The sequence below is a fragment of the Uranotaenia lowii genome, chromosome 3 (assembly GCF_029784155.1).
Source record: "Uranotaenia lowii strain MFRU-FL chromosome 3, ASM2978415v1, whole genome shotgun sequence".
NCBI classification, from domain to species: Eukaryota; Metazoa; Arthropoda; class Insecta; order Diptera; family Culicidae; genus Uranotaenia; species Uranotaenia lowii.
Genome location: NC_073693.1, coordinates 287,456,215 through 287,481,906, shown reverse-complemented (window position 1 = coordinate 287,481,906; position 25,692 = coordinate 287,456,215). Strand labels below are relative to the sequence as shown.

General features: G+C 37.3%; 1 protein-coding gene across 2 annotated transcripts in view; it reads left to right on the top strand.

The window, feature by feature from the left end:
• The first annotated feature begins 9,654 nt into the window (after window positions 1-9,654).
• The window catches only part of LOC129756823 (putative transcription factor capicua), a 230,443-nt gene continuing 214,405 nt past the window's right edge, over window positions 9,655-25,692 (top strand). Inside the window, exon 1 of one of the 2 annotated variants that reach the window (XM_055753847.1) lies at window positions 9,655-10,437. The gene's annotated coding sequence lies outside the window, so the exon portion shown is untranslated. Of the gene's footprint in view, window positions 10,438-15,533; window positions 16,180-25,692 lie in introns of those variants that run through there. The other variant, XM_055753848.1, reaches the window with a different exon arrangement.

Below are 25,692 nucleotides of genomic sequence, written 5' to 3'. Positions count from 1 at the left end.
ATTTGATATGATAGGTTGTTTAGGTACGAGAAAAATATCTATATGATTATTTGAGGCCCCTCTCTTCTTCTCTTGTGCAGAAGTGAAACTTTACGAGACCACATTGTGGAATCAGGAGTATTTGAGTAAAAAAAAACCTAATGATTTTTCAAGACTCCTCCCTCTTTGCAGAGGGAAGCTGAGAATGTGAAAGGGAGATTATTTGTCATATCTACCGATTTGGCAACACGGCTATCTTCATCACTCCAGATACGATGACAAACAGAAAAGCCACGTTATATTTCCTTTCTCCGTTTGTATTAAAATAAAAGTGAAAAGTATCTTGTTAACCTTTGGAAATCTTTACTTCCTTCCGGAAAATGCTTTACTGGCTCGCTCATTAAATTATTTATATTTTATGACATAACTCGAGAACTTTTAATCTTTTATGATGATGATCAACAGGGATCCCTACGTTCTTATGTAATTTTCAATACATCATTTTTGGGCTTATAAAAAAAAATTATGAAAAAAACAAAAACAGGTTCCAAATTTCAGAGTTTATACATTGAACGAAAAATAAATTTCAGAGCATGTTTTCATATTAGAAAAATATGTTTGCGAGCCACTGCTACTTATGCAGGGCGGTATTTAAAATGCTCGGTCCGTGGGACACCCGGCCTGTGTATTCGGAGATTCTATTTTCCAAATGTATAATGTGTGTAGCCCATAGATTTGGTGCCACTTTTCCATATTGTGTGTCTGATCGCAATAAACAACTAAACTACACTTTTCCGGATGCCTCATCTGCCATATATGCTAATGATGACAATGCTTTGCCGCCGTTGAAATATTATTTTAGGAGCGCAGCTGTACGAAATAAATGGTTTGTGAGTTGCGTTGAATTCCGACCAACATCAACAAGTAATGACGTTGCATTTCGCATCGAATGGGCTGAAATTATGTTAATAGAGTTGGAATTTGTAATGCTGTGGCGGGGTTCCGATTTCTGCGGAAGAGAAAACGCTCTCGATTTTGGGAGTTTCGCGGAATGGGTTTTAAACCCTATCATTTCGATCCAACTCGATGATGCGTAAGGACTTCAAACAGTGATATATGATTCGAATCACCATTACTGATTTACTGACTTTTCGAAACTAATTTTCGATTCATTACTCGTTGATGGCCAACAGAATCTGCAGCTCGAAGCGCCAACAGTAAGTCGCATAAATGGCGTCAACTCGGAAGCGTCCTCGCTGGCTGAAATAGAAGCGGCAATCAAAAACATGAAATCCAACAAAGCACCTGGGATCGATTGCATCCCTGCTGAAATGCTGAAAGCCGACCCTGCCCTATCAGCACAAATGTTGCACCGTCTTTTCGCTGACATCTGGGATACTGCAACATTCCCGGCCGACTGGATGCAGGGTATCCTTGTAAAGGTCCCGAAGAAAGGAGACCTGACAGAGTGCGGTAACTGGCGAGGCATAACGTTGATCTGTACAACTCTCAAAGTACTCTGCAAAGTGATTCTGAACAGGATCCAGGAGAAAATAGACGCTACACTCCGACGGCAACAAGCTGGATTCCGATCCGGACGATCATGTGTGGACCACATCACAACGCTACGAATAATACTGGAACAAATCAACGAATTCCAGGACTCTCTTCTGCTGGTGTTCGTTGATTTCGAAAAAGCATTCGACCGACTTAACTATGAAAACATCTGGGCGGCTCTAAGGCGAAGAGGAGTACCAGAGAAACTAGTCCATCTCATCGAAGCACAGTATGAGGCATTTTCGTGCAAGGTCTTGCACGACGGTGTCTTGTCCGAACCAATCCCGGTAACTGCTGGAGTGAGACAAGGATGTATTCTATCACCGCTATTTTTTCTAATCGTAATGGATGAGATTCTGATTGGATCAATTGACTGTGCACCGAACCGAGGATTGCCGTGGAATCCTTCAACAATGGAGCAACTGAACGACCTTGACCTGGCTGACGATATTGTTTTGCTCGCCCAAACACAACCAGATATGCAGAGCAAACTCGACGACCTCACCGAAAGTTCCAAGGCAGCAGGTCTCAAAATCAATGTCGGAAAGACCAAGTCGATGGAGATCAACACAGGAAATCCCTCCAGTTTCATGGTAGCTGGGCAACAAGTTGAGAAAGTGGAGTGCTTCCAGTATCTTGGTAGCCAGATAACGCCTGATGGTGGTACCAGGAAAGACATCGAAACCCGGATCAGAAAGGCCCGATTTGCGTTTGCGAGTCTCCGAAACATCTGGCGGTTACGCCAGATCTCTCTACGAACAAAAATCCCAATCTTCAACTCAAACGTCAAATCCGTATTGCTGTACGGGTGCGAAACTTGGTGCACATATGCGGTGACGACGCGAAAATTGCAAGTATTTGTAAACCGCTGCCTGCGGAATATCATCCGCGCTTGGTGGCCTGGCAACTGCATCTCGAATGAGGAATTACATCGCCGGTGTCATCAAAGGGCGCTAGAAATCGAGATTCGGGAACGTAATTGGAGATGGATTGGGCACACGCTGCGAAAAGATGAAAACGAGATTTGCAGAAAGGCGCTAGATTGGAATCCAGAAGGTCATCGAAGAAGAGGCAGACCCAGAAATTCGTGGCGGCGAAGCCTAGCCGCTGAAATCCGAACTGTCGACGAGAATCTTGACTGGGACCAGATGAAGACGCTGGCTCCGGATCGTCAACAGTGGAGGTCTTTTACCACGGCCCTATGCACCGGAGGATCGGCGCGGGATCATTAAGTAAGTAAGTAAGTAAGTATTACTCGTTGAATCATAAAGATCAAAATGTATAGAGTTAAGCATTTGATTTACTGTATATCAAACTCCGCATCCTAAATCTAAAATTCACAATTTAATTTTATGATTTGGAACAAAAAACTGATTTATTTGTATTAAAAATACCTTCTGAATTTAAAAGATTTGAAGTTTTAATTTACAAACATGAAGTACGCTGTATGGTGTCATAAATCATCGCAATTTATTTAACATCAATATATTTATCAGATTCATTTTCACGCCAAATGGCGAAAATAAAACCTAACTTTATGAAGAATAAAATCACCGTTAGCTATTTTGTTAATTATATTATCGGCCTTATCTGTGAAAGTGATGTAAAAAGGACAAGTAAGAACATTTCAAGATTATGAAATTTTCAAGAGCGGATAGGAGATTAGAAGCAAGATGAAATTTTGAAAATGAGCAAGTAGAATTTTATTCAGAAACATTTTTATCACATACCAAATCTAACGTTTCAAAACTTTCACTCATTTATGTAATTGCTAAAACTAATTTCGATATGTTGAATTATTTTCAACCGACAATTCGAATGAGTACGGAGAGCTCATAGCCTCTGTCGTAAATTTTTGGAAGCTTTAAAGAGCAGTAGCGCTATCTATGATTAGTTACACGAACACATTTTAAAGCACGCAGCCATTCGTGTAAACGGTGCAGTCTTTAACGGTTCTTAACCTGTTTGTGTGGGCGAAAGAAGTGCACATATCAGTGCGAGAGAACTGCTTCTCTCCATTTTGTTCTCGCTGTTTCATTCATAAAACTGTCAACATAACAACAAGTCTGTTCAATGAAGTCTGGTCGAAATTGGTCGAAACTAACGAGTAAACAAAGAGACGAAATCTGTACCAACACGTGAAAAGGATCTATCTCCAAAAGTAAACAAAAACCATTTTCAGTACCTCGCGATAGACCAACACTTGCACTACTTAACGGTAAAACCCTTTTGAGAAAATAATATTCCGTTACATTAAAAACTCAATTTGAGTAAAGGATCTATAAACATTCTTAAACCAGAACTGCCATTATATGGATATACACCCTTTACTCCGAAACCATTTTTCGCTACTACTCCGCCAACAAACTCAGAATAATCAATTTAACTCTTTATTCAACATAAAAACATAGTTACAAATGAATGCGAGCTTGTAACTTAAGCTAAAAATAAGAAAATAGCAAAGGGTGTATAAACAGGTTAGACAAAATGTTACGTTAAGTAGGTTCTATCTACGATAGCGCGTTATTTTTTCGTGAAAATTGATATTCCTCTATTCCAACATATAGAGGATGCTTCTAAAAATCGTTTGTCTTTCATAAAAATCAAAAATTTTAAGTTATTTTTAATTAGCGATTTGAAATATGTTGTATTTTTTTCAAACGCGTTTTTCTCAATACGCCATCATGGATATAGATCCTTTTTGTGTGCTGGTAAATATTTGACATTTTATTCAAAATAAAAACATAGTTGCAAATGAACGCGAGCTTAAAACTAAAGCTAGAAATGAGAAAATAGCAAAGGGTGTATAAACAAGGGAGATAAAATATTACGTGAGCTAGGTTCTATCTACGATAGCGCGTTGTTTTTTTTGATGAAAATTGATATTCCTCTATTCCGACGATGCTCCTAAAAATCGTGAAGCTATCATAAAAATAAAAAATTGCAAGTAATTTTTAATTAGCGATTTAAAATAGGTTGTATTTTTTTCAAACGCGTTTTTCTCGATGCGCCATATATGGAGATAGATCCTTTTCATGTGTTTGTACAGAAATGTCACGATTGGAATTTTCGATTTTCTGTCAGTGTCATTCCAATCGAGCAAAACCAACACTGAAAATCGAAAATACTCAAACTTGAGAACTGCCACCCGCCAAACCTAAGTTCAAGATTGACAACATAAGTTTGTGAAAAAAACACAGCTTGCCAATAAGCCAAACTTGTCCTTCAAGCGAAGATCTGTTTTTTGGGGGGTTTTTGTTGTAAGCGCAGCAGATTCTGTTACCTCCATCCTGGCAGATTTAGGTTTGGGGGGTAAGTTCAAAGCGAAGAACTGTTTTTTTTTTGGGGGATAACTTTTATTCCCGCTTCATTCGCAGAAAGTCTCACTTATACGATGATGTAGCTGCCGCTCTCAACAACTCTCCGGTGGTCGAGCGGTTAGCATCCTGAGATGGTATTCGCAAAGCCATTGCAGGTATGGGTGTGATTCCTGTACCTGGCGATTTTTTTTTTATTTTGATTTCCATTTTATTGTGGTATCAGATTTTGGGGGATGAGTTCTCCTTTAAGAGCTTAACTTTGTGCTATGCCACCAATAGCCAAACCTGTAGGGAGGGAGTTTCATTCGGGTTGGCGGGGAAAGTTCTCAAGTTTGGGTATTTTCGAGGTTCAGTGAAGCAGTCTTAAAGGCAGCCCTAAAGCACTGATCACACTGACAGGACACTGAACAAGTTGACAGAAACCAGTGGAAACCAATTTCTACCTACGATTAAAAGAAACTATTGAAAAACGACCTTACAATTGTTTAGATTGGGGCCGAAACATCGGCTCTTTGAACAACTACCAGAACAGAAACCAGTTTCTGCCTAGGATTGAACGAAGCTAGAGTGTGTTACCCCCCTTGATCAGGATCAAAGCAGTCTACAGTAATCAAACAATTATTTGATTCAGTTGCTCAAAAAATTAATCATCAGAAGTTCATTTAGACATTTTCCACACTGATGTACTGCGGGCAATCAGATGACAAAAAAATGAAAAAATCTAATTAAATAGAAACACTAGTAACATTAATAACAGTATCAGTAGTAAAAAGTTTTCCAAAACATATGGTTTTGCGAATGAATCAGCTGAAAGCTGAAAATTTCTATAATAAAGATATTTAAAAAAATATGATATTGTTATACTTCAAAGTTAAGACAACGAAGTTAAAGCATGAAAAAAAAACAATCTAATAATTTCAACTAGTTTCGATCATTACAAGAAAAAATTATCATAATGTTGAAAAGATATGAAATCAGTTTTGTCCGCTTGCTTGTATAGGGATCTCCAATGATGATTCAAAATTTCTATATTATCGTTAATTCCAACTTACTTACTTACTTACTTACTTACTTACTTACTTACTTACTTACTTACTTACTTACTTACTTACTTACTTACTTACTTACTAACTTACTTACTTACTTACTTACTTACTTACTTACTTACTTACTTACTTACTTACTTACTTACTTACTTACTTACTTACTTACTTACTTACTTATTTACTTACTTACTTACTTACTTACTTACTTACTTACTTAATTACTTACTTACTTACTTACTTACTTACTTAATTACTTACTTACTTACTTACTTACTTACTCACTTACTTACTTACTTACTTACTTACTTACTTACTTACTTACTTACTTAGTTAATTACTTACTTACTTACTTACTTATTTACTTACTTACTTACTTACTTACAGTGAGGGGCAAAATAAAGTGTCCAAACTATTTTTTTTATCATTTCTTTCATTTTTCTGGTTGAAATTCACCGAAAACACATCGTAATCATTTTTAAAATATTGTTTATTATGTTCTTTTTAATTTTTGTTAATGTTGCGCTGGTAAAAAAAGAAAGTTTTTCTGATAGAAAAAAAAACAAATAATATTCCAAAAAAAAATGGGCAAAATAAAGTGTCCAACTCAAAAATGTATATAATTTCGATAAGTTTCCATCGCGAGGCCCTTCGAATTTGTTTGTTTTGTGTATTTTGACGTTGCATAAACAACTGGCTTGGCTTTGGAGTATTCAAACAGGTGTCTACATTCGAATAAGTTGTAAAATATGGAGAACGCATAAATTTCTGGTTCCATTCCGTTGTCCATCCGGAAACTGGTTGTTCGTGATGTGAATAACGGTCAAACGCACCGGGAAGTGGCCAAGAACTACGAAATCAGCAAGACAGCAGTATCAAAAATCATGAAGAAGATGAAAACGTTCGGATCGGAGATGGATCGCTCAGGAAGAGGACTGAAGCCCAAGACAGATGCCAGAACGGACAAGAAAATCATTCTTGAAGTGAAGAAAAAAGCAATAATAACGATCCGGCAGATACAGGAAGAGCTCCAATTTTCGGTATTGCGTTGTACTATCCGTCGCCGCATCCATGCAAAGGAGTACCATAGAAAGATCGCAGTGAGAAGGCCTTTCATCAGCCAGGTGAATAAGGCTAAGCGGCTCAAGTTCGTCAAGGAACACGCCGATAAACGGCTCGAGTACTGGAAAACATTGTTGTGGCCGACGAATCCAAATTCGAGCTATTCAACCGGAAGAAGCGGGATCATATGTGGCGCAAGTCGGGTGAGGAGCTCCAAGATCGCCATATCCAAAGAACAGTAAAGCACGGAGGAGGTAACGTGATGGTGTGGGGGTGCTTTTCTCGGGGTGGGGTGGGCAATTTAGTAAAAATTGACGGAATCATGACAGCTGAGTCATATTCCAATATCCTGCGGGAAAACCTCGAGGTACCCCTCACCAAGACGGGCCTCGAAGAGCGCTTCGTTTTACAGCAGAATAACGATCCGAAGCATACGGCCAATCTGATGAAGTCATTTTCCCGTTCCTGCCGCATAAAAGCCCTTGAATGGCCCCCACAAAGTCCTGATCTGAACCCCATCGAAAATCTGTGGGCCATCCTCGATGCTCTGATTGATAAGACTGGTGTGACAAATTAAAAATACTTATTTTGATGCCATGGAGCATGCGTGGGAGGAACTCGACCCACAACACTTGCACAACCCTGTTGAAAGTATACCGAAGCACTTGTAGGAGGTGTTGAAGGCCGAAGGAGGCCATACCCATTATTAAATAGTTCTTGTTTGCCTTCAGTTTGAATCAATTTGAAGCTGTACCGATCTGGACACTTTATTTTGCCCCTGTTTTTTTGGAATATTAACTGTTTTTTTTCTATCAGAAAAACTTTTTTTTTTTAACAGCGCAACATTAACAAAAATTGAAATGAACATAATAAACAATATTTTAAAAATGATTACGATGCGTTTTCGTTGAATTTTAACCAGAAAAATGAAAGAAATTAAAAAAAAATAATTTGGACACTTTATTTTGCCCCTCACTGTACTTACTTACTTACTTACTTACTCACTTACTTACTTACTTACTTACTTACTTACTTACTTACTTACTCACTTACTTACTTACTTACTTACTTACTTACTTACTTACTTACTTACTTACTTACTTACTTACTTACTTACTTACTTACTTACTTACTTACTTACTTACTTACTTACTTAATTACTTACTTACTTACTTACTTACTTACTTACTTACTTACTTACTTACTTACTTACTCAACTTACTTACTTAACTTGCTTATTCATTTCTTAACTAACTTACTTATTTAAAAATTTCTAACTTGCTTACTTATTTACTTTCTAACTAACTTGCCTTCTTTTGCAATTTTTGTTTTTTTCTGTAATTTTAGTTGTTTTTGTCTTTTTTTATTTCTGTATTCTTTGTCATTTTTTTCATAGTTGTCATTTTTTTCCATTTTTGTCGTTTAAGAAACAAATTTAAATATTATTTCTAATGTAGCTTAAATAAAGTTTCAGAAATTATTTCAGTAGATTTAACAAGATTAATACTTGCTTCGACGTTTTTGAACTTTTGAAAGTTTTGGCATCAAAACTTTATTTTAATTTTCCCATCATATCCCTCCCCAAAAATAATTTAAAAGTAGGAAAATTCGAAAAATCCTAAGTATGACCGCTTAGAGTATCAGCAGCGGTCAGGTGTCAAAGCTATAATAACACTCCATTTTGACACCTCGACGGCGCACCGCAAGGTTTCAAACCAGGTGTTATCTTGCTCCTGGGTGTTAAAAAAGCGAGCCAGGAGTCAAATATGAATACCGACCAGCTCCTGATTTGACAGGTGCTAAAGTGTCTTGGGAAAATTTATAAAAGGAAATAGCAACAAACAACAACAACACCTATCGATGCGTCACCAGTGGCAAAAATGGGAACCAGTTTAGCACTTACCAGTGCGCAAATGAGCTGCCAAAGCTAAAATAAGACCGGTAATGTGTCCCGGGTTAACACCTGGGATAGCACTTACCGGTACTGATGCTCTTACAGGCATCCTTAAATGCCCATTTCTAGTGAAAATGAACGTGAAACAGAATTCTCGTCAATAACCCAAAAGACCAACGGAATAAAGTATTGCCACATGGTGCAATCAATGGAAAATGGTTGGGGTGATAATCGAACTGGTCTCGTTATTTAAAACCTCCTAGAAATGTTATTATTCAAATTCCCTCACCATGGTGAAAAAACTCTGGTATCTGGGTGTCTGGTTTCAGAGTATTTTATCCGTGTAGTTTCGTCAATGACAAAATTATGAGGTGAGAAAAAGGTTTTTCGCTTAAAACACAAAATCAAAATGTGATAAAATATTTCACGATCATTCAAATCATGTCTGTGAGTTCCATAGCTTACATATTTAATTGAATAGTAGAACATATTTAATTGAAACAAGCGTGCGACAATTTACATGACGTTAAAAGTGATGAATATTGTTTTAAGTTCTTTTATTTTTAATATTTTTCGGAACATGAATAACTGTCGCTAAATTCGACGCCCATGGCAAATTTTGAAAGAACCCTTTGTTGGTATTGGTGTTGGCACTCGTTCTATGCGCAAACGAAAGAGCGACGAGAGAAAGCGTTTGGTGAGAGATTTTTACCCTTTGCTTCGAAAATCAACCAGCCAGCCAGACAGAAGTATGGGTAGGTATTGGTTTCCTCATTCATTCATTCGGTCTTAATCATTTGGCAACCCTCGGCCACGGTCGTTGTTCGTCGTTCGTCGTGCGTTCGTACTGTTCGAAAAATGCAGTGAAAAAGTGGACATTTTCTTCCGGAACGGTTCAAAAACTGTCGCAAACGTTTCCGTTGCTCGAATACGTTCGGAATTTGCTAATGAGTGGTGGAATTGTGCATGAAAAAGTGACGAAAATGGCGTTTTTCTCCTGTGTCTAGCCCCAGGAATCAGGTTCTTTTTTGTGTTTTTTTTTCATTCATTTCATCCAACGAATGGCACTTGGCGAAGTGGTAGTGAGAAATTTTCCTTCTCGCTCTTTGCGTGTATGCTAGCTTCCTCGTTAAGCAGAGTGGCCTGGCAAGTAGGGAACCTATTCAGGAGAGCCGCCAACTGCCACCAGCCAGCTAGGAAGAGAGAGCGTTCAGTTAGGGCAAGTCCCGGTTGTGCAAGTGAGACGAGACATCATAGAATTCAAACCATGAAGCGCGGGTTGCTTGATTCTTGAACTCGCACGGAAAAGTGTGAATGGATGTGTAAAGTTTTATTATGGTTTGATGTTTCTCTCTCCCACATCTATCTGTCTCTCTCACGTTTGGAGCAAAGCTGAAAAAAGGTGATCGAATCGAATCGAATCGAATCTCTTCTGGTCGTCGATTCTGTGTGAAATTTTATTTGAACGCAAACTACAACAGTGATGAATGAATTTGTGAAATTGTGTTCAGGTACGGTTTAGAATATGCCAGGAATATTAAAGGAATAGTCTTGTTTGATCGTCGAAAACTGGAGGCAAAAGGTAAGCTAACTTGTTCAGTTATTTGATACTGCAAAATATCATCGGAAAAAAATTCATCATCAAATGATCAAAAAATATGATATGAAAATGACATAAATTTGTGTCTTACAAATAACCTTTTATTGAACCTAGCCAAAGGCTTGAGAAATCGTTTATTATTTTAAATTGTTTAAAGGAAGTCACTCCACTAAAGCAGATTTTTTGTACGGGTTTTTTTATAGTACAGACTTATCTTCTCTAATTTTATTCCATTCTGAACTAAGTTTCCTCTGGTTTTATAAATAAACTAGCTGATCCCATACGAACTCCGTTTCGCTTTCAACTTGGAATATGTCATGAACAGTTTGTATGAAAGTCAATTGCTAAGCATTTTCCAGATGCACTTCCCAATTCATTGTTAAGTAATAATTGCAAAAATATTGGATGATCACTTTTTCTGTCGTCTACTACTCAATTTTAAATCAGGAATCAATCGACCGTGCCAAAAAACCGTTTATATATGTATACATTTCGACTCTATCTTTGCAAAACAACGCAATTATTGCCAAAAAGTTCGGTGGTTTCTTATACAATCTTTGATATCTTAAATCGATTGCCCTTCCCTCAAAATTCACGTGTGAAAATTTTTTAAAGCAATCCATTGCATAGTAACGTCAATATTGCTAAAAACAGTTAAATATTATTTTATATGGACGACCCTTTTCGTCGACCCCTGGCAAAACATTTGACATCTGAAATCGATTGCCCGTCCCAGAAAATAACCGCAGTCAAATTTTCATCCCAATCCGATGTATAATAACGACGATATTGCAAAAATATTGAAAGGTTAATATGGACGACCCCTTTGACCGACCCATAACTTTAATTTGGATAAGTGAAATCAATTGTTTGTCCCTAATAACTCCTATGTGCAAATTTTTAGCCCAATCCGATGTATAAAAACGTCCGTATTATTAAGATATTGAAAAGTTAATATGGACGACCCCTTCTGCAGGTCCCTTACACTAAATTTGATACCTCAAATCGATTGCACGTCCCTCGAAACTATCGTGTACCAATTTTCATCTGAATACGATGTATAATTACGTCAATATCGCTAAAATAGCGAACAGTTAATATGGACGACCCCTTTGGCTGACCCCTTACACAATATTGAACACCTGGAATCGATTACTTGTCTTTTACAACTCTCATGTGCAAATTTTCAACACAATCCGACGATAAAGAACGTCAATATCGCAAAAACATTATTTGTCTTGTATGGACGACCCCCTTCAGAAGGGGTCATCCTGAAATCTGAAAACATTTTTCATCCTTCCTGGTCCTAATGAGCATCCATGCCAAATTTCAGACCTCTAGCTCTTAAGACGGCTGAGTCTATAGAGGACAAACAAACAAACAAACAAACATACAGAAATTGCTTTTTATATATATAGATTAATACGAACAACCGTTTGACGAACCCAATACATATGTATTGCCGAACTCTTCAAAATATGGCAAGTTGGCAAGCCTCAAATTTGAGTAGAAATGATTTAAAAAAAATTCGAGCTATGAATTTTATTTTTGGGAATTCTTATTTCAATAAAGAATCAATATTTTTTATTTGGGTCATTCCATACTAAATAAACTATGAAAATGCATCGACCCTCTCCGATTTGGCCTTAAATCAGTAGGATGTTGTTGAGGCTGCCATTCGGAGGGAAGTGGTCCGATAAACCTAAAACTTTGGGTTTTTTTCTTATTTACATTACAAAAAGTCATCCTACTGATTAAGGGCCAAATCGGAGAGGGTTCATGCTTGATCATGGTGGTCACTTGGTATAAAATTATCCATATGTTATTTTTTTTATTTACATTGTTTTCCGTCACACGAAGTTACCTGATGAACAATGCTGCTCGTCTCGTTCCTACCGTATTGGCAGCGAACACCTGTTTTGCAGGACAGTCGTCCGGAATTCTCGCAACATGTCCTGCCCAGCGTATCCACCCAGCCTTCGCTACTTTCTGGATACTGGGTTCGCCCTAGATTCGCGCAAGCTCGTGGTGCATCCTTCGCCTCCACACTCCGTTCATAGCAATTGTTAACTGGACTAGCATCAGCATGGTGATAGATAGAACCTTCTATGCAAGCTTGGAGGACTTACGATCAGTGCCACTCCAACTAAGGGATGTTCATAAGGTGGGGTTCTATCACCGTTTTTGTGGTCATTGATCGTGGACGACCTCCTAAACAAACATGTATTTATGGGATTCGAAGTTATTGGCTTTGCAGACGACGTATAACTAGTTCGGGGAAAATATGAAAACGTGTTGTCAACAGAATGCAATCTGCACTACGCATTATAGTGCAGGACTGAAAGAAACCCTTCCAAAACTATTGCGATAGGCATTCACTTTTAGACGAAAAATTGCAATAAAACCTCTAACACTAGACGGGGAAGTGTTAGACTCCGAATCACAGGTGAAATATTTAGGCATTATACTAGACTCAAAGCTTCGATAGAACCCACAGATAGAGCAGGTAATCGCTAAGGCTACAACAGCTCTATGGATCTGACTTAAAGGAGTAGGGAAAAAATTAGACTATGCACATATAATAAGACCCAAAATCTCTCATGCCTCTTAGTATGGTGGTCCACAACTGGGCAAGCTACGGCCCGAAAAAAACTAGCGAAGCTACAAAGAAAAGCAACCCTAGATATAACTGGCGCCATACGAAGCACATCAAACGAGGCTCTAAATGCACTACTAAATATTCTAGATTCTACGCTAGAAGTAGAACGTAGTGCCTCGACACTCTCCAAAAACAAATCTTCTTATTAGGGGGATCTTACAGGATACCTTAAAATCCTGAAGATAATTAAAATAAGCTCATTAATTGTGAAGAACTATAACTAGATGGAACCCCTTCTAGACATCATACCATACAATGTAACTATTACCGATAGGGACGTAGGGGAGTTAGGTGGGTCTGCGGTTCTTTCCGGATCGATGAAATTCTTTACTGATGGATCAAAAATGGATAATAGAACTGGGTGTTCGGGCCTAGACTCATGATCTATGGGGAACTGGCCAACAGTATTCCAAGCAGAAGTTCAAACAATTCTAGAATGCACTTTAGCCTGTTTGAAAAGTGGATACAGATACACTAGTATCTACATGTTATGTGAACGTACAAGTGCTCGAAGAACGACATGACTGTCGAATGTCGTTCTTCGAGCACTTGTACGTTCACATGTTACTCCAAACTAGTATGAGAGTGTATTGTTATACTAAGCTGGCCATAAAGAACAGAGTATATTTATTCTGGGTTTCAAGCCATTGCGGTATCCGAAGAAGCAGACCAGCTAGCTAGGATCTCAGGGCTTGTAAATTGGACCTGAACCTTTCTGCGGAGTATTGAGTGGTGCCTTGAATATGGAACTCAAATCCTGGTAAGGCAACACTATTGCCTCCAACTGGAGAACAGTAAAGGGAGCAGCTCCCATGGCCAGGAAGTTAAAAGTCCTCGTGCTGCGTAAGGGGGCATCGCTATACAATAATAAGGTACTCAATAAGGAAGTCTTGGAGGACCAGGTACAGAAAATGTTCTTAGTAAAAATGTTGGCGACCTTGAAGGCACTAACCTTGAGTAGGAAGGCTCCATACATTAGTGAACGGTAAAATAAATATGGGTTTGTGGACATACCGGATAACCGACTACGGGAAGTGCGGGATGCTCAGACTTCCAGTAGGTAATAACAGAACTATCGCAGTCATCGTAATCGTCGTTATACGCTGCCGGGATTGTCCGCGTAGCGTCAAAACCAGGTACGAGTACAATATAGATAGATGGTACCTCAACACGGTTTTCGAAATCCGTTATCACACCTTCGTAGGACTTTCGAGTATATGGTATCCGACCATACTATCGAAACAATAAATGTAAGAGTGCTGCGGAGTGGATCACGGGGAAACGTTGCCTGCAAAGTAGGATAACGAAATCGACGAGGAAAATTCCAGTAGTTTAGTCTTCTACGAGTGAAACTACGTTGACAAAACTTTATTATCTCCCGATGGATCTCGTAGAATCCTACTCTTAAGGCAACGAGTCGTTTGAGAAGAGGTCATGTCTTGAATCGTTGAACGGACTGATCGTAGAGAATATGCTGAAAGCAGATCCGTCATAAAATAGACTACAGGGTAGTGCTGAATATGCCAGGAGTCGTCAACGGTTGCTAGTTGATTCAGAGTAGCAAACTGGGTGGTTGTGATTGCTAGGAATACATTTAACAAAAATATTTTACCACCTAGCTAAATCAGTTATAAAAAAAATAGCTGAAATCGTCAGCCGCATATAATCAGGTTCGACTTCAAACAAGCGAATGTCAATCGGAATCGGAGTGTCGGACTCATTTGAGATATTTGTGGTCCAGATTGTGGTAAACTTAGTGCTTTTGACTTGGTTTGAATGTGTTGGAACAATAGCTTCTGCCGAAAATTTTATATTTACACTTCTTCATATCGCAGCATGTACTGTATACAAGGCTTCATCGCATCAGTTTAAAAGTGAAAGAAATGTTTTTACAGAACATAAAGGGTCCTAGGTGAGAACCTTAGGGTATTCTAGATTCCGAAGCTATGAGCTTAGAGTGATTTCTCAAGATACTCTCAGCTATGCATACTGACCGAGAACGGTAGAAGTTCTTCTCTCGTTTTGAAGCCTACCGAATCTGTTCCAAATTGTGGACCCGTAACCAAGACTATATGCCAATAATGGTAGCAAACATCCCACCAGAAAAGTCCAGGCTCACGCGTCTAAACCCGCACGACGACGTTGCCAAAGTGTGTACCGTGTAATGCACAGCTCCACACGTTTCCCCACATTTTACTAATGGAGAGCAAACGATTTAAAGAAAAAAGATGACGATGTAGTAGGCTGCTGCTCCATCCATTGAGGTGGTATGTTACTCATTCGTTTGCAAACTGTCAGCAGCCAGGCTCTCGGTCACAAAGAGAAGCGACCGTCGAACGTGAACGGACGGATTTTTTCGACGTAGACCGGGAACGGAGTGAATCTGTGTTGTCTTTAAGGATATTTTTCTCGAAATAAACGCGACTTTTGTGAAAGTTTAATTTCCATCAGTTGTGCTGAAGGAAAATTTTACTGCGAAAGCTTCAATCAAAGAGGATTATAATGGTTTGTGATTGTGGGTGACAGATAATCGATTCGAAAAGTGGCTAATTTGGAGTGTAATCAGTGGAGCCTCAGTGAGAACGAGTCCTTTCGGGGGAGATGTTTTCTTGAGGATAGATCTCGAAAAAGACAGCTGTCAGATTGCGAAGGCTGAAAAATCAATGAAGAATAATTAATCGGCAGCAATTAGGGAAAACGTCAGAATCGAATCCTAGAGCCCGTAGAGCCGAGCTGCTGCCATTCGGTTGGGAGTGTGTGCTTGCTGAAACTCGCCAAGAGCATCGTTTGCAGCTCCGGAGAATGTGATGTGTGTAAAGTAGCGTGCAATGAGCTGTGTTTTTTTCTGTTTGTTTTGCCTTTCCCTATCCCTAAACGATACGGAAAGTTCGTTCTCCCAGGGATTCTCTGCGACTTGCTCAATGCATTCTCTCTGGTTTTGTTGACAATATTTGTCGGTACTGTGCCGATTGTTTGCAACATCAAGCTTTAGAAAGGGTCTTCAACTGGACCATTATAGAAGCTAGCCGATAAAGCAGTTCGGAGTCGTGCTAAAAATAACATCGGTGAGTAGAATAAGAAGCTTTAGAAATTTTGCTGCTCCAAAAAGCTCTAAAGCACTCTTCCTTTAATAATCAACAGAAAATTGTAAGCAGTGGGAGACCTTTAGCCTATGAAGGTTCGAAACAATGTTTATACAACTCAGGACACAATACTGTTGTTAAAATACTTTTTATAGATTTACTAGCTGACCCGTTGTGCTTTGCTACACCTTCCGATAATAAGTGTAATTTGTAAAAATTTATTCAAATTTAGATTTTAGAGAGCATTTGGGGTATTTTTTGGAGTTGAAAAAATAAGCTACAGAAATTTGAAAAAAAACGATGAAAAGGATTTTTAATAACCATTTTCAAACAGCTTTTTTCACCATTCTCGCCTGCGAAGCAGTTTGAATATCTATCCTTTTCGCGCCAATATTATGTTAAAAAAAATGTTTTGCCATATTCCAAACTCATGGACATGAGACATTATAGCTTGCAGTTTTCCAAAACAGCACTTATCATGGTAATGAAAAATATTTTAAATTAGTTATGTATTAAATACAGTACAAAATTCTTTTTTTTTTTAATAAATTTACTACGACAAAAAATATAAATATTCCAAAAAATATCAGTTGCAGAAAGTCAAATATTAAAAAATTATGACAAAAACAAACTTTTAAGTTTACATTTGTCCGTATATTTGGGCAAGTGTCAATGCAAAGCTTATTTACAGATGCGTCAGAGTAGTGGCTTTAAAATGGATTTAATACGTATTCCTGTTTTTTGTTCTATCAAGTTTCACAGATATATCTGCAGTATTCCTGCAGTATTAATTTATGTTTTACTCCACTTTTAACGAATGCCGTTCAAACGGAATGACAAAGGTCATTTACAAAGACATTTAAGAATTTTCAATATCCGCTTCAGTTTCAACATTCAGAATACTCCTTCTGGTCTTCCCAACATATTGAATCATTTTTAAGATGAATTTCTTAAGAGTTCGACGTTTGCCCTTGCCCCACCGAGTAAGTTGACAGGAGGGAATATTGTTTTTAACACTTTAAGGGTATACTAAAAATTTCTCATAAAAACTTTGCGTCCAGTTAAATATCAGTTCTAAAGTCTCGCTTTTCAAAAACGAAGCGAATCAAAAGTCTCTTTTATGCAGCCATGTAACACAAAAATACATTTCATGTTAAGTACGTACTTGAATTGGTATGTCATAAAAAAGTACGATGGTTTGTTCAGAATTATTTAAAATAAAAAGCTCCCAGTTTCATTTTTAAATTCGTTTCAGTTGTGTTTTTGGGCCGAAGTAACAATTTCTAGAAGAAAACATAATTTTCAATTTTTTTTTTTTTCAACAGAAAAAGTTGAACGTTTGAACATGTTCTAATGTTCCTTGAATGAAAAGTCGAATGCTACCTACATTAACACGAACTAAATATGGAAGTATTTTTGCGAAACTTTCAATTGGTTATGATTCGATTGATAAAATACCAATCCGTGTCAAATCTAGACGTTATTATCACGTACAATTAAGCAAGAAAAAAACACATCTAGGTTGCATATCGCCCCCCCCAGCATAAGAAACATAGGTACTTGGTTGAGAAACAGGCGCCTGATTGTTAAATTTTTTCAGCGATCAATGAACAGTATGCTTTAGTTACTATCCACTTGCGACGACGTTTGCTTGACCATAGAGACGAAAAACAAACCCTCAAATAAATGTATATGTTTTATTTGGTCGGCAAAATGTCAATCTCAAAATCACATCAAGGCTTCATATCGCCACCTCTTGCATTGAAAATATGCTTGGTTGAGAAATACGCGCCAAAATATTCCCACTGATCAGTATGCTATGCCTGGGTTACTATCCTTTTGCGACGTTGGCTCGACGCCTCGACCTTGGAGACGAAAAACAAACCGCCCAAATGAAGAAAAAATCTCGAGAAAATGGATGTCATGACTTTAATTTGTTCCGAAAAACTACAAATTTAGTATGGAAGCCCTTCCTCCCTTAAGTCGGATGGAGTTTTGACTAATACAGAAACCATCCCCGGCCTCAAAAACCCTTAGATGCCAATTTTGACGATGATCGGTTCAGTAGTTTTCGAGTCTATAGGGAACAGACAGACAGACAAACATTCATTTTTATATATATAGATAAAACAAGTTGAAGAACAAGAATGATATCTTTTCTGTAAAGAGTTTTCCGGATAGGCAATACGCAATGTTTCCGAGCAGGTTACAGTATTTGGTTTTGTAACTGCAAACTTTCTGTCAGTTCCAATCCAGTTCCTGAAATTTTAACACCAGTAAAAAACCAAAAAATCTTATCATCACACATTCACAACCCAGGGTAAAGAGCGCAATGTTATGGAGTGTCTTTCCCTAATAGAGAATTCGTTTTCAAGTGGTGGTGCACCGGTGCACTACCGGTAGTGCACTTTTTATCGTTTTCATGCTCGTTTTCACGATAAGTAGTGCACTGGTAGTGCACCATAAAGTGGACGGTGGAACACTCTGAAAATATTTGGTGTTGCTTGCGCTCTCACCAATACTATCATGAATTTTGAAAACACGTGCTTCCCGATGTAAACAAATATCAGCTGGTTGGTTTATTTCTATACCGCAAAAATTGCGTTCGAGCTGTTTTTTTCTCTTTTTATCCCGAAGAACGGAAACTTGTTCCGGATTCAATACCAGTGTCGTTTCCAACAGAGGCGGAGAATTTCACCTGGATGGCACGTTCCAAAGCAAACAACGCTCCCTAGAAGAAATGTGTCCAGAAGGCTTGCTGCAGTCGGTTCCAGGCGATGCCGAAAAAGAGCAGCAAATCAGAGTGCAAAAAGGCCAACCCAAAGATCTGGTGGAATCGCCCAAACCGAAAAGTATTCTTGTTCGGGAGGGTCATATAAGTTGGTCTTCACAGCAAGAAGCGTTCAGCTGCATCGAAGCTACTCTGCTACCAGCAAGCTTCGAGCTGTGCCTTAGGGTGACGATGCTCGGTTGCGCCAAGTCCCGGATTCCCACCCGTTGCCCTTCAAAAACGGTAGTTCGATACTACACCCGCATTGGGAGCTTGAATTTCGTTCGTTTCGGTCTGTTAGCAAAATTTTCTTCCCCGACTTCCGCGATCCGAGTTCCAAGAATTTTTTTTTTTTTTGTAATCTTAAATGGAAATAGGTACTCGAACGAAGGATTTGCGAGTTGCAGTTACCTTCAAGCTGGGGTAACTGCAGTCTAGCAGCAGCAAACATAGACCGCCCAGAATCAGCCGATATTGCAGTTCATCAGAGCCAGAGGCGAATCTACTAAGCAAAATAAATCTGAAATCTTAACAATTCAACATAATACATAAATTCATGCTAAAATTTTCATATTGTTTAAAAGACAATGATCAACTAAAGTAAATTTCATTTCAATTTTCGAAGTAAAACGAAAACAAAATACCAGCTGTAATAAATTTTTGACAGCTTGATGTTTTTTGTTGACACTGCCGATTTCACGCACACCTTCAAAGGAGAGTGCAAAACTCGATTCATGCTCGTTTTCAGCGTGGATGGTGCAAAACTTTCGGGTGGTGAAAACGAATACGGTATAAATATTATTCCTCCTGTTCCTTGACGTTTCTGCACTACGACAGCCAGTGCCTGTAGTATATTTTTGTTGTTTTTGTTCTAGAAATCATCGGCACTAACACCAGCATAGGAATAAGGTCGTTGAGCACTCCAGAAGCAGAAGAGCAAAATAACCAACCCAATCCATACAGTCCATACACAACAGAGCCAGACCGCAAGCAAGCAACCAACATAGGAGCGAGAGTATCATTATTATCAAGAAGAACGACTAACATAACAGAGAATAACGCCTGGGAGCAACAAAACTCCTCTACACACTCTACGGTATGGAATCTGCTAATGGTTAGCAAGCAGCAGGTTCGAATCGAAAATCTGACAGGCCGATGCTGCAACTGGCCAACCAAACCGAACCAGCCAGTGTACCCGTTTTTCGTTATACATTCACGTACGCACTCTACTCCAACCCAAAGACACCAACAAAAACAACCACAAACAACAAGGGATGAAAAAAGAGTTCCATTTTGAACCTGTTGTGGCTCTCCATCATCCTCCTCCGGTATCGGTGCTTTAGTTGGTGTTGGGCTCAATGGAAGAGGTTAGCAAGCAAAAAAAAGAGGTTCGGTGATCCCAACAAAGAGTAAAACGGTTCCCGTTCCTCTTTGTTGCCATGCCTGGCAGTGTTGCCGGGATCCTCAGAGGGTTTGTTTTGTTCCATTTTATTTGTCATTTGCGTCATTTTTCGTTAATTTTTGACTACTGAATGAATAAACATTTTTCACTATTTTTTTTATCATGTTTTAGACACCTTTAGCATTTTTTCGCATTTTATAATTCGTTTATTTGAAATGGCTCATACCGAAGGTTTTCTCTGTATTTACAATTCATTGTTAAGAACAAGAATAGATATAGGGAAAATAGTAAAGGATTGGTTAAAGACGGAGGTTGATAGTTTTTAAGAAGAGGTAGATTTCAAACATGTAATCAAGGTCTATAGCAGCTAATACATATCTCTTACGGGGGTGTAGGGTGGTTTTCCTCGGGCCCGGAGGGGGTCCAATAAATCCGCTCTGGCGGCTAGGTGGACCTCACATGACCAAACGATATGCTCGATGCCGTGGTAACCTTGGCCACAGCTACACAAATTGCTGCCAGCAATATTTATACGATAGAGTATCGCATCCGAGGAATAATGATTGGTCATTCATGAGACGGGAGAATATACGAATAAAATCCCGACTCAGGTTCAACCTATCAAACCAGGGTTTGAGGCTTACCTTTATTTTTTTAAGGGGAGGGGGGTGCAAAGTAACATACTAGCATACTGTAACTTAGCAAAATTGCGACCTGGCAACCAAAAAATAAAAGAAAATGGTCACCACTTAAAAAGTTCGCCTATCCAGAATTTTCCAGATATTTTTTTCGAAATCTTCCAGGATTTTTTGAAAAACAGTTGCCATCTCTGGCTGTCAGTTCGCTCAACCAGTGAACATTTTTTGCCGCGCGTAGTTCAAACTATTTTAAAGAAATTTCACACATTTTTAAGTGAATCTTCTAGTGTTTTTTAGTGTGATTTTGGGTTCAGTGTAAATTAAATAACTTTAAATGATGTAAAAATCATATCTCAATTATTTATTACTCAAATACTAAAAAAAAAAAAATAAACGAAAAACCCGATTTTTCTCCAAAGTAAACATTAGTGAATTAAATGTCTAAGCTTAGTTCATTTAAAATGTTTTAAAATCCATTTATAGAAAGCGAAGCATTTTTTTTTTTTAAATGACGAATATATTGGTCCAACGAAAAATGCAGGGTAAAGTCTTCCTATTCCATTTTTGTTATCTTTTTGGTACGATGACAAACTTTCGACTTTTTGAAGGTACTAAGGTAATTGGACATTTTAATCTATCTTATCTATAAAAACGGAGGCGTTTACTTTGTAACACCATCCCGTTGAAATGAAATGAAATTCGGTATCGGAGGGTTTTTCCGGTCGGCGCATAATAGTTTCAAAAACCTTACTTTTTTGGGAATGAGATCCCCATACAAAATCAACTTAAAATGTGACACAACTAAACAATTTTGAAACGATTTTCATTAAAATTGATGCACGAGCACGAAAAAGTCGAGGACGTGTAGATGAAGTTAAACATTTATAACGATTTATTAATTCAAATGTAAAACGAGTTCTACCGGGTCAACTAGTTTAGCAATAAATATGACTGGTCAAACCATTTTCTTTCTGGTTGATTTGACTGGTATTTTTTTCCGTTTGACCATGTGATAAGGGAATTAAGTTTATAAAAGAGATTTTTCTACCAGAGAATTCGAAGGGATTGTTTACTTTTTAATTACCACATATTCAATTGAATTTAATTTGTAAATTAAGTGTCAATACATCACTCAATTTTACACGATGATATTGATTCAAAAAGATGTATAACTATTTACCCTAATCCGCTCTCGAGTGTCAATGCGATACTATTAGAAGTTTGACGGCTTTTAACTTTATTCGGGTGCTTACAAATAAAAGAAATATAGCTTCTAACTTCAGTTTTTGTAGGAAACTAAGTGATTTTTTTTAGCATTCGGTAGCTGATCTACAATCTTTTTTCCTATATCATTGCACAAAACCTATAAATCAAGTAATTTTTTTCGGAAAATTCAATAAAATCTAGAAAACAAAAGGTGAAAAAACTCCCATCTTCCACAATCTGTTTTTTGCTCTTGTAATCTTTCGAATATTTGATAAATTTTTCAAAATTTCCATAAAATACATCAAACTTTATTTATTCCCCACTCCGGGTTTTTTTTGGAAATTTAGAAAGGGGGAGGGGGGATGAAAAAAGAAGAAATTGATATTTGTTCCGGCCTAACTGTTTCTGATAGGTGTAATATGGCATGTTTCATATTTTTAAAACCAGCACTGAACTCCTATGAACGTAAAACATGGTTGCAGAAATTTATTAAAATCGATTTCGTCTTTGTTCAACATTGAGCTTTGGGGAGACATTATTCGGTCTCTATTTTGACGGTTTTAACGAGTTTTCTTGATCATAAAGGATACAAAACACCTTCACATTATTTACAAATGCTAGTTTTACAATTGCTAAGGCTGCTCGGAACAAATTCAAATGATATAAAATTAATCATAAAACTCTACAAAATTGAAAACAACACTTTCGGTGGCTCAGAGAAACTAAATTTGTAATTTTTCACCCCGTTGAATTCTGATATATTAAGGTTGCCAGAATTTTATCAGCACGTATCCGGGCCGGACAAACCAGGCTATTTTTTATCTAAAAACCTGGCAAAATCCGGGCATTTGATTTCAAAATGGTCGAACAAAATCCTGGCAATATCCGGACAAATTTCTTCAAAACCTAGAAATTACTCATCAAAAATCAAGAAAAAAAAAGCTGGAAGAGGAAGAGTGTTTGTTTGCGAGCCTTCGAAGAAGTAGATATTTCAAGATTTTGAAATTAAATTTTTAACTTACATTTGAAATTTGTAAAAACAAACCAAGTTTTTCCCAATTTGAAACTCAACTTAAAGTTTTGAAACGTATAAAATTTTTTTGAGATATTTTAACTTTAGACTTAGTTTTTGATGATTATGTGGAAAAATTTCATGTTGATCAAAGTTACCGCGGTGATGAATGTTACACCGTTTTACGGTAATTATAATTGTATGGATTTTAAATTTGACATCAAATACCGGAAACAGAAATATTTGTCATAGTTATTCTAAATGTGACAAAACATAGATTCAGAATGTAGATTAGATGTTAAAAAAACATAATCAGTAATCATCAATAAAATCAGATGAGATTAGAAGTTTCAACAAAGATCTTGAGTTCCCAAAATTTAGAAAACCATGAAACTAAAAAAAACACAAGACTTAAAAATGTCAATAAATAGGATCTCTATTTGTAATGAAAACAATTTGAGAATTATCAAATAAAAAATGATATTCTAAATTCAGGACATTTACTTCAGTAAAAAAATTAAATCAAAGTACATCAGAATCAAGAGAAAAAAAAAGTTTCAATTTGAAATTCTAATTTAAGATAGAAATGGGAATGAAAATTCAATAAAGATTCTCAGTTTGGCCGATTGGACCAATTTAAGCAATGAAAGATTTTTTAAAATTGATATTCGCAAATTTCAATAATGATAAAAAAAAACTAACAATAATACTTATGCTTACAAAGTGAGCATTCTAGATTGCCAGGTTTTATAGATTTAATTCCCTTGGATTTTCAATGTTTCTTTTCAAGTTCATAATGTATATTTTAAATTCAATAATTCGATAATATTCAAGAATATTGTTTGTGGAGTCTTAAAAATCAATTTAGGTAAACATGAATTATAAATTTCTCACAAATAACGGTAACTTTTAAATTTAACCAATATACCTTTCAATTGTGCAAATTAGAATTGCATTAAAATAGAAGATGTGTTGCTTTGTTCTACCTATTCTGTGCTGCAAGTTTTCATTCAAAAACTGGTAATTAGGTACTGTAATTTGTTCAAATCTCGACAAAGCCAATAAAAAGAATTCCAGTCGTCTTAAAAGCTTTAACATTTTTTCAAAGAAAATATTTCATGTTCAAAATATAATGCTTAATTCGCTGGGAACTCCTTAAATATATTCTTTATTCAAAAAATAAGAGAACGTGATGTATTGTTTATTGTGGGGACATTCAAGATTTTCCAGATTTTTTCGGGCATATACGGGTTTTCAAAGTTAAGTGAACAAGTAAAGAAAACTTCGGTCTAGCCAATTTATTTTTTATTTGGAAGCTTGGTAAACGATTTTATAGTTGCTGACGTGTTTCGATAGAAATTATTGTAATTGTGATTCTTATTTACGAGAACCTTCAAGTTACAAAATAACTCAGTGACTAGGTCAAGGAAGAATGAAATTTTTAAAATTATTTCTCATTTCATTCTTTTTTTTTTTTTTTAGAATAATCACTGAATTCTGCTTAGATTTTTCCGGATTTTGCTATTAAAATTTCCAAATCAAATAATCAGTTTTACCAAGTTTGGGAAAAAATGGTCCTGATTTAGTCAGCCTTCGAAAATGTGGGAAAAAATCTGCAATACTCACCCTAGGGGGCCCCCTTAGCTTATATTCGAGTGAAACTATTCGAGATATTATTTCAAAGGGGGTTTTATTTTACGTTAAAATCTCGATTTTCTAGTTTCTTTAACTTCTTTAGATTTCTAGTACTTGGTATGATTGACCGCTTTGCAAACCCGTCCCCTTAATACGGCCTTGGTGAACACTGATTCAGCATTCAATGAGCACATACATTTGTTAGTGCATCCTTTCCATGCTTAAACACTAAACGTACCGGAGGGGGTCAAATGACATTTTTCGAACTTCAAATGACTAAAACTCCTTTTAAAATTGTTATTTTTCTAATTTTTTCTTCATGACTATTTTTATTTTCAAAATGCACTTATTTGTTCATTAAAATATTTTTTTTTAATTTGTAGATTTCGAAAAACGTATGTCCCATGTCATGAAATCGTCTGTATAGTGTCACTGTATACGGTCGTTCATATTTTTTTAAATAGAAAAAAACCTTACGGTCGCCATATAAAATTTGGCAACCATGGTACACACATTTCTCTCCATTCAATCTCTGATTCTGGATTTTTGCACCCGTGTGTTTGCCCACCACTTCACTTGGCTCATCGCGCGGCTCTTAATTCTCTCGTACGTAAACACCAACCTCGGCCAGCCTAGGCCAAGTCAAGCTTCTGAGTCCAGTCCAAGCTGCTGCTGTGCTGTGAGGGCTGCTGCCAAAGTCAAAAACGACGATCGACCGGGAGACCGAAATGAACTGTGCCTGTGAATGGCAAAGAAGAAGAAGCTGTAAACCAATGCCATGCCATGCCATCATCATCCATCCATCGAGTCGTCCAGTTCAGCTACACACTCG